The sequence below is a fragment of the Neomonachus schauinslandi genome, chromosome 3, assembly GCF_002201575.2.
Source record: "Neomonachus schauinslandi chromosome 3, ASM220157v2, whole genome shotgun sequence".
Lineage (NCBI taxonomy): Eukaryota > Metazoa > Chordata > Mammalia > Carnivora > Phocidae > Neomonachus > Neomonachus schauinslandi.
The window spans coordinates 64,174,113-64,182,712 of record NC_058405.1 but is presented as its reverse complement, the minus strand read 5'-3'; the positions used below and the strand labels follow the sequence as shown (position 1 = coordinate 64,182,712).

General features: G+C 36.2%; 1 non-coding gene across 1 annotated transcript; it reads left to right on the top strand.

Annotated features, from left to right (window-relative positions):
* Window positions 1-6,600: 6,600 nt before the first annotated feature.
* LOC123324493 lies at window positions 6,601-6,735 on the top strand. Its single transcript, XR_006539856.1, has one exon. It is a non-coding gene; the product is annotated as a small nucleolar RNA SNORA52 (small nucleolar RNA).
* Window positions 6,736-8,600: the final 1,865 nt, after the last annotated feature.

Genomic DNA, 8,600 nt, shown 5'->3' with positions numbered 1-8,600 from the left:
AGTTATCAGCATGTATTGTGATCCATCTTGGTCAAGAGCCAATAGGGCTGTTATCATCTTCCAGTAGTTTGAGCGTCATTACAGAGTTCCTACAAATAGATAGCTATTATTTTAATGCAATTCTAATTGTAGCATTTGCCATAATAAGCTATGCAGGCTAAGAATACTGTCAACGGAAGTGCTAATCAGATGATTATTGCAACCACTGTATTTTAAGATTTTTTAAAAGCTGCTCAGCTTAACAAACATGTGGCTGGCATGATCTTTCTTTGCCAGTGGCAAGTTGTATTCACTGAAGTCAGTAAATAACATGAAAGGAAGAGCTACCCACATCTTTGTGCTTTAACTTTTGCTACAGTTGTGCTTTGTTTAAAGCTTATATAGTTAATGCAGCTCCTTCATGGTATCCTTCGCCTCTGTACCTGATGAATATTTTGGTACTTTGAATTAAATAAGATGCCCTACTTTCCTTTTCAACATTTCATAAGTGTGCCCTGAGAGCAACTGCCTATTTTATCTTTGTTCATGTTATTTCCCAACTTACTCTTCTACAAATTTGGCAAAAACAATTATTGAATTCATATTTTTCTGCAGTAACCTTTCAATCTTGGCTATAAAACACATTTTGACTATATATTATTTTCATTCTTCATACTTGCGATTTATCAAGCAGTCATTATCTGTAGTTATAGGACACTTTATTTTTAATCATCTGACATGGTGGAATATTCTCAAGAATTGGCCTGATCCCCCTAACTAGTAAACCTTCAGAAATACAAATCTGGACAAAATAGCACTGATTCAAAATTATAAACGTCCTTGTGTATTGTAGACACAATAGGAATAAAAATTAACTGCAATCCATCCTTCAGAAGTAAATTAGGCATATTAAGAGAAACATTAATGAAATAAAAGAAATAATTTAGTCTTGTTATATATTAAAGCAATGCTTTATTTAAGAAACTCTGGGACAGGAAAAATACATATCTGTAAAAATGCGAGTTTACAGTTCTGTTTATATGCATTTACAAAATGGGCTATTTTAAAATCTGCTTTTTAAAAAAATTCTTGAGCAAAATTAACAATTATTCTCTGTGCTACCAATTGAGCAGATCTGTACTGTGCCCAACTCAGCATTTATGCTGACAAAGTAAATGCCCTTCCTTCGGGTGTGGCTGTTAGATAAAGAATGTCATATATTAAGTAAAATCTTACTGGGAAACCTGATTAGTGTCTGGAGCTAGAATTTTTCTAAATAGTTCAGTATACATCACAAATATTAAATACAGTTTCCTTGAAAGCACATAAGCTATAGATTAAGAAAGTTCTCCATACAGTCAAAAAGTAAATCCTGGGACGGATGCCAAAACCTAAAAGACCTCAAGGGGTGAAAAGGAAAATCCACGAGCAGACCTAAAAGGGTGTAGTATACAGTGTCTCGCCTTGTTCTCTCTTCATAGAAATTCATGTCAGCCTCAACTGGGAGACATAACAGGCCCAATAAATACCTTGTGCTTGACATTTGGCTTCAGAGCCAATAAATACAACTGTCTTCCAACTTCCCTCAGTTCGCCTGACCTTAAATATCTCAACCATCCCACTATAAAATGTTACAAAAACAATCGTTAAGGACAAAGAACACATCATAAAAAGGCATCTTGGATTCTTCCGCTACTCCCCATCGCCACCTCTACCCCAGCATCAGCCAAAAAGTCTTTATTTAGTAGTACATCTAAACAGCTATCTGTGGTGCAAATTAACGCCTGTAGCATTGATTCTGAGGTAGTTTAAGACCCTGAAGGGGTTTGGGATTTATCAAGTGTAGTCTTATTTTGTAAAATCTGTTGTATGCCCTTCTCTTTTTAAATGCAATTTCACACAGAACTCCATTCTATTAAACATACCAAAGCAGATATTCCCTGGGAGAGTCACAGAAGTCAGCTGTGAACACCTCGGAGGAACTGTTGGGCTCCCTAAGGCAATGGGCAAGCCATCAGACAGTGCAAAGGGGGTGACGCGGTATAGTGATTGGGAGAACGGCCTCCAGAGCTGGATTGCCTGGTTTTGAGGCTGAGTGCTGCCGTTTTCTATCTGCGTGAGGCCACTTAAGTCCCCTGACTTCTTTATGTCTTGGCTTTCTCCTGCGTAATACAGAGTTAGAAGAATTAAATGAGTTTATGCAAGTGTTTAAAAAAGCCTTCCTTCATTCACTCATTTTAATGTCCTCTGAAATGAGCAGCATCAACAACGTAGTATCCTAGGTTTTATTGCATAGGATTTTGTATTTCCTAACCAGATTATTGCTCCTCAATCTACTATATGTTGGTTGACATTATCCTAGAGAAATCAATCACCACAGTGATTCCAGACCTCAGCTTGCATGTTTTATATGTATTCCTGTGTGAGATTTTCCCAAGTGGGACATGCCATGCTATATTCGTTTTTAAAGATCAACAAGCATTTTGGGCGCCTGGGTGGCTCAGATGGTTAAGCGTCTGCCTTCGGCTCAGGTCATGATCCCAGGGTCCTGGGATCGAGTCCCGCATCGGGCTCTCTGCTCCTTGGGAGCCTGCTTCTCCCTCTGCCTCTCTCTCTCTCTGTCTCTCATGAATAAATAAATAAAAGTCTTTAAAAAAAAAAAAGATCAACAAGCATTTTAAAATAATTATAAAAATAACTATTCCTAATTTTAGATGATTTTCTCAATTTGCTCTTCTTTGACTTTCTCTACATATTAATTCAATTAACACCTAGACAAATATAGATCATACTATCTTAAAAAAAAAAATCCCAAGGCACTTTGAACAGCCTCCAGCAATCGTGCCATTTTTACTCAGTTTGAAATAGAGATCAACCAAGCAATAGGCCTTTATAATGAAGGCTGTTTTCTGCTTCTATAAATGGAGTTTGAATTAAGCCATCATAAATCAAACAGGATTGAAATTTAGGACGTGATCATGGTACTGGTTTTAATTAGGTTTTTGTTTTGTCTTTGTGTGTATGTGTGTGTGTGATAATTTGTGAGCCATTTATTTAGACCTCACATGAAACCAGCCAGGTAGAGCTGGAGACATAAAGGGACAGCAATGCCCATCACACAGCGATGTCTGCTTGACATTAATAATTATGTGCTTCATGTTGGAAGTTGCATGTATTCCTAGCTGACAACTTTGGCTACTTGGGGTCAGTCTGTCTCTGGCTCATGATGTAGATTTTTAATTTTGACAAAAATACAGCCGATGGAAGGGTAGGAAGTTTCTGACATATGAAAGAAAAATAGGGCATTTAATAGCATTTATTTCTGGGAGAAATTACAAGAATTTGCATTGAATTGGAGAAAATGACTGCAGAACAGGGAAAGCACACTGTGCTACAGAGAGCAAAAAGCACATTTAGTCCTTATACATTCATTACCCACTGAGTTCAAATGGAACACAGCTCTTTCTCCAGAGCCACCTCCATGATTAGGGCTTTAAAGGATGGTGGCAAAGCAAAATAAAAGCTGATTGGGAAAATTGCTAGTTGGTAGAATACACGTTTTAAGGTTTACTGCACATACTGAGCTTACATAATACCATCATTACCTATGACTACATCTGCGTGTGTTTAGTTAGAAAAGGTCATTTAATTTCTGAATCTTCTCAGAAAAAAAAAAACCCCCACAAAAACTAGCTAAAAGAATAAGATGGATAAATTTCTGAAATAATGTCAATAGTTTTTGAACACTGCATGCTTTCACTTCCTTTAATATGTGCCTTCTTGGCTCAAAGCAACCATTTCCCATTTCATTCTGCTTAAAAGGATATTTCATGTTGGAAATAAGCAAACAAACAGAAAAACAAAATGCTACAGAAAGACATCAAGTTTTAAATGGTTATTTTATAAAATAATGGCTGTTTTTCTGATTACAAAAGTGATATATACTCATTGTATAATACGTGGAAAAGAGAAGAGTAATCATAAGAAAATAAAAACAGCCATTAATCTACTGCTAATATTTTAAAGCAGATTCTTTTCTTCCTATATTTGTGTGTGTGTGTTTGTTGAGGGGATATGAGAGTTAATATTTCTATATAATTTTATTTTACTTAAATTATACAATAAAACTTTCCCACATCATGTATATATATATATATATATATATATTTCATTACCTATTATATTTATGGACACATTATGATTTATTTATTTAGCTTTTATTTTACAATTAGAGGTTATTTACATTGAAATTTTAAAACAAGATAGTGACTCTTGATGCACAACTTTCTTGTACATAATTTATTTCTCTAAGATAAATTCCTGAAAGTGTCAATGCTCTAACAAAGTGGATAAGCATGTATAAGTCTTTCAGGAACCTGACACCCCGTTTCAGATATGCTGATCAGTTTATACTAGCACCAACAATGTAGGCCACAAGGTTCACCATGTCAGCCAATTATTATTATAAAATAAATACATATTCCATATGGTGAATATTGATTTGCCAATTTGAAGTAACAAACACCAACATTATCTCGTTTTAATTGGCACTTAATTTATATCCTAATCTTTATCTCTCAAGTTAAGGTAACATGAAGAGAGGAATGATCCCAGGCAGTCTTGCAGAGAGTCCCATGGAGTCTTTCTTGGCACAAGTAAGATGTTTCGTAGCCACTACTGACCATGACATAAAGCTGTTGAACCATAGTGACTGGGCATACAGTAGTGATGATGCATGGCTTTAAGGGTGGTAGACCCCAACTGAATGTGCCTCTGTTCACACAAAAATATATTCTGAGAACTTGTAGAGAGATGGCAGATTTCTTTTTTTTTTCCTTAAGATTTTTAAAAATTTATTTATTTGAGAGAGAGAGGCAGAGGAGAAGCAAACTCCCCACTGAGCAGGGAGCCCGACATGGGCCTCAATCCCAGGACTCGGAGATCATGACCTGAGCCGAAAGCAGACACTTAACCAACTAAGCCACCCAGGCACCCCAAGAGATTGCAGATTTCTTAATCAAGATACATTTCAAGTATGTCCAAGTAGTGTCCAAAGTAAAGGAAATTACAAATTAATCCATTAAAACATTTTTTTTTTTTTGGAAATCTAAGAAATAACCTTAATGTTACACATAAATCGTCTAATGTGAGCCCTACAAAAGCATTATGACCAAACTCTTTCAGGATGGCATTTTTATTAGTTTCATTGTAAAAGGAGGAAAACTTACATCTATGAGTAACTTGCCCCATTCCACACAGCTACTGGGCACCGTGTTCTCTCTCTTTCTCTCTCTCACTATGCACGCACACAAACACCCTCATACATACATATCTGACACATATACATATGCATATATACTAACTCAAATATGTGTACAGATATATGTATATATTTGAACTGAGTGTTCAATGAGTTTAGATGTGCATGTGTGTGTGTACTATGTGTGTGTGTGTGCACATTTTATAAAGAAAAGTATTTCAGAGCTTCAGGAAAATTCAGTATTCATCACAGACTAGATATGATAAAGAAGATTCACCGCTTTTTGATTCTGTCCAATTTTCTAAGTTATCTGTGACTCATCTTCAAGATGAACTTTCTTGCCCTTTTTTAATTGCAGGATAAAATATCCAGATCTAAGAAGGTCTGTCCAGTGTGTCCTTGCATGTGGGAGAGTATACCCAGTGGATATTTATGCCCAAGGTCTGTCCAGTTCACCCTCACTGTCAGTAGATCCAGACAATTCCATTTGCATAATGAACTCTCTGAGCTGTCTTTAAAGCCTCTGACAGCAAAGATGAAGGCATAGCTGCCTAAGGATTATTGCTACATCCCCTTCAGTGAGCTCTCAGATGCTGTCCGCGCTGAGCTGAATTGCTGACCCCTCATCTGAGGGCTAACTGAGTGTTAGTGGTTTTCTAAGACTTCTTAAGTGCCTGAGCTTTGGTTATTTCACTGACATCTGGAGAAATGTGTGGCAGGAAGTCAAGCCAGGCTAAGTGAATGAAAAAGGGGTCTCACATTAACAGGCAAGGAATTTGAACTGCAATGTTTAAGAAGTACTCATCCAGCACCCAATATTAGAAAAATTTGGAAGGGAAAAAATACTGGGGATTGACTAAAAATTCCCCTTTTCATTGCAATTAGAACTCCTTTCGTTGTGCAAACTAATGACCCCAAAGGCATTTAAGTAAGGTGGATACTGAGACAAATTCAAAGGTAAGTAAAATCCATTGTTTAAGAGATATTTCAAATTATAATCAAAGTAATCAAAGTAAGTTTTATATATATAAACACAAACATATAGAAAGCGACAATGAAAAGTCACAACTTTTCTGCCTTAGAGGAAACTTCTTTGACTATTTCTATTTTAGTACTTTTAATTGTAAACTCAATAACTCCAAGTTATGTATTTAAGCCATTAATTCTTGATTTATCATTCTTTAGCTATATTTATTAATTGTGAAAAATACTCATACCATCGCCTGCAGTCATCCCTCCTCCCAATGTCTTTTTATAGTCTGCTGATTATTATCTCTAAATTTTAAAATAACCTGAATATTTATTTACTGATTCAAGAACTTTAGGTAGTATCTTAACTTCTTCCTGCATAAGAGGAAATATGGTCCGTCCCAGTCCCTGCTGGTCAGCCTGTGGTCTGCTGGGTTTCGCCTGGGGACCAGATCATTCCAGAAGCCTCACCCAGAGAAGTGAGCAAAGCTTCAGGAGGCTTGTTCCAGGGGTGCTTCTAGACTTCAATGGGGTGGGCGTGGTGGTGGGGGAGAAGAGATGATATCCTTCTACTTCCATCTACCACTTTTTTCCCGACACACCTTGTGAAATATTATCATGAATGTTTTTTATAATTTGTCTATCTGCCTTATAACTATCAATTGTTATTGTTACTGGTTCTCCTTTGGCCTTCTGATTCTTTGTCCACACTGCTCCACAGGCCTTCACTAAGTAATCTCCCTTTGTCTTTAACCAAATACAAGTTATTTATCCCCTAATTTGGCAAAGTGTCCCAAACATATTCCTTTTTGAGATTTCCATCACCTACTATATTAAAATCTCAATGTTTCTAGGAGAATTGAGGTGGTTCACAGTAATATTTATATAAGTCAAACAAAGACTTTGTTTATTTCTCTACTCTGTCACTTGCTATTTGTATGAATCTGGGCAATTACTAAGCCTCTCTCAGCCTCAATTCTCTTTATAAAAAGTGGATAACCAACAGCACATCATAGCACCACATCTGTGGTGGGGAGAACCAAATGACATTGAGTCAGAGCACTCAGCAGTTTCTTCTATATAGTTAGTGCTGAAAAAGTTTAGAAAATTATATAACAAATATTAAGACAGCACAAAAAGAGGAAATTGCAATAATAATATCTCTAGCACCAAAGAGGGAAAAGAAATTGGAGATTTAAAAGCAAGCTGGAAGCATCAAGGGCCCAAGTGAAATAGGTACTCCCAAATTAATGATGTAATATTTGTATGTGGTAAAAATAGTGTATTCAATAAATGAGGGAACATATTATAAGTATAGTCAGTAAATGTGTATCATTGGGTGAAAGTATCTTTGGTAAACGAGAGCAGTCATTTGTAGATGTGAACTCATTGGACCAAAGAAGCAAAATGAAATTTGTATTTGCTTCAATCTGAGCCATTTCTGGTCAGTTTTATTTTCCTCTCCTGGGAACTCCTTGGGGAAACTCACATAGTATCTATGGGAGAAAGAATGTAAGTCAACAGTTCTCAAAATTTTGATTGCATATTTCAGCAGTAAAAACTTTTCAGGACCTCTCTATTTTTGGATATATATGTTTACTTACGAAGTTTTTATATGTAATACTAAATACTGTTCTAAAACTTAAAAATACAACTTAAAAAGCCACAACATAATGAAGTAATAAGTAAACATTGTAATATAACCTCCTATATTCCAAAGCATTATTTTATATGTACCTCCATAATGGAAAAGGAAAAAAAAAAAAAACCTATTCTCAGGACAGAGAAATTATGATGAGGTGTTCAAACAGCCACGCAGGTTGGTTCTGCATTGTTGAACACCAAGTTTTATCCAATTCCAACTGTGATACCTTGCTCCATTGACATTTATTGGAATGGAATACGCTACAGGTACAAGTAATCTTTTCAAATCTGTTTCATCCTTTGCCTAAAGTGGTACTGTTTGAATAATTCATTACATCAGGAGTTAAACGACAATAGAGGGGAAAATAATTGGGCTTGATGGTGCTTTTGAAAATTTTCATGTCATGCATTCATAGAGGTGAGAATATTTGTATAGCTTAGTAAATGGTCAAGACTTCTTACAGTCAGAAGTGACTGGCCATAGGTCTCTCTCCACCCTCGGCTCCCCAGGGGACCCGAGGGCTGAAGCGCTAGACATACCTGGAACTGATCTCTGGTATATCAGTGGAGAAGCTCTGCCTGAGACCATGGATTGCTCCTGTGAGAAAGTGATTTCTGAGTTGTGTTTTTAAAGATGTGAGTCAAAAAATGGTTTTTAGTACTTTGACATCGTTCATGTATTATGCAATAGTAGCATTCTTAGACTTGATTGTTTTTGTTTCTTTGTAATCCCCCTCTTCCGACTGGA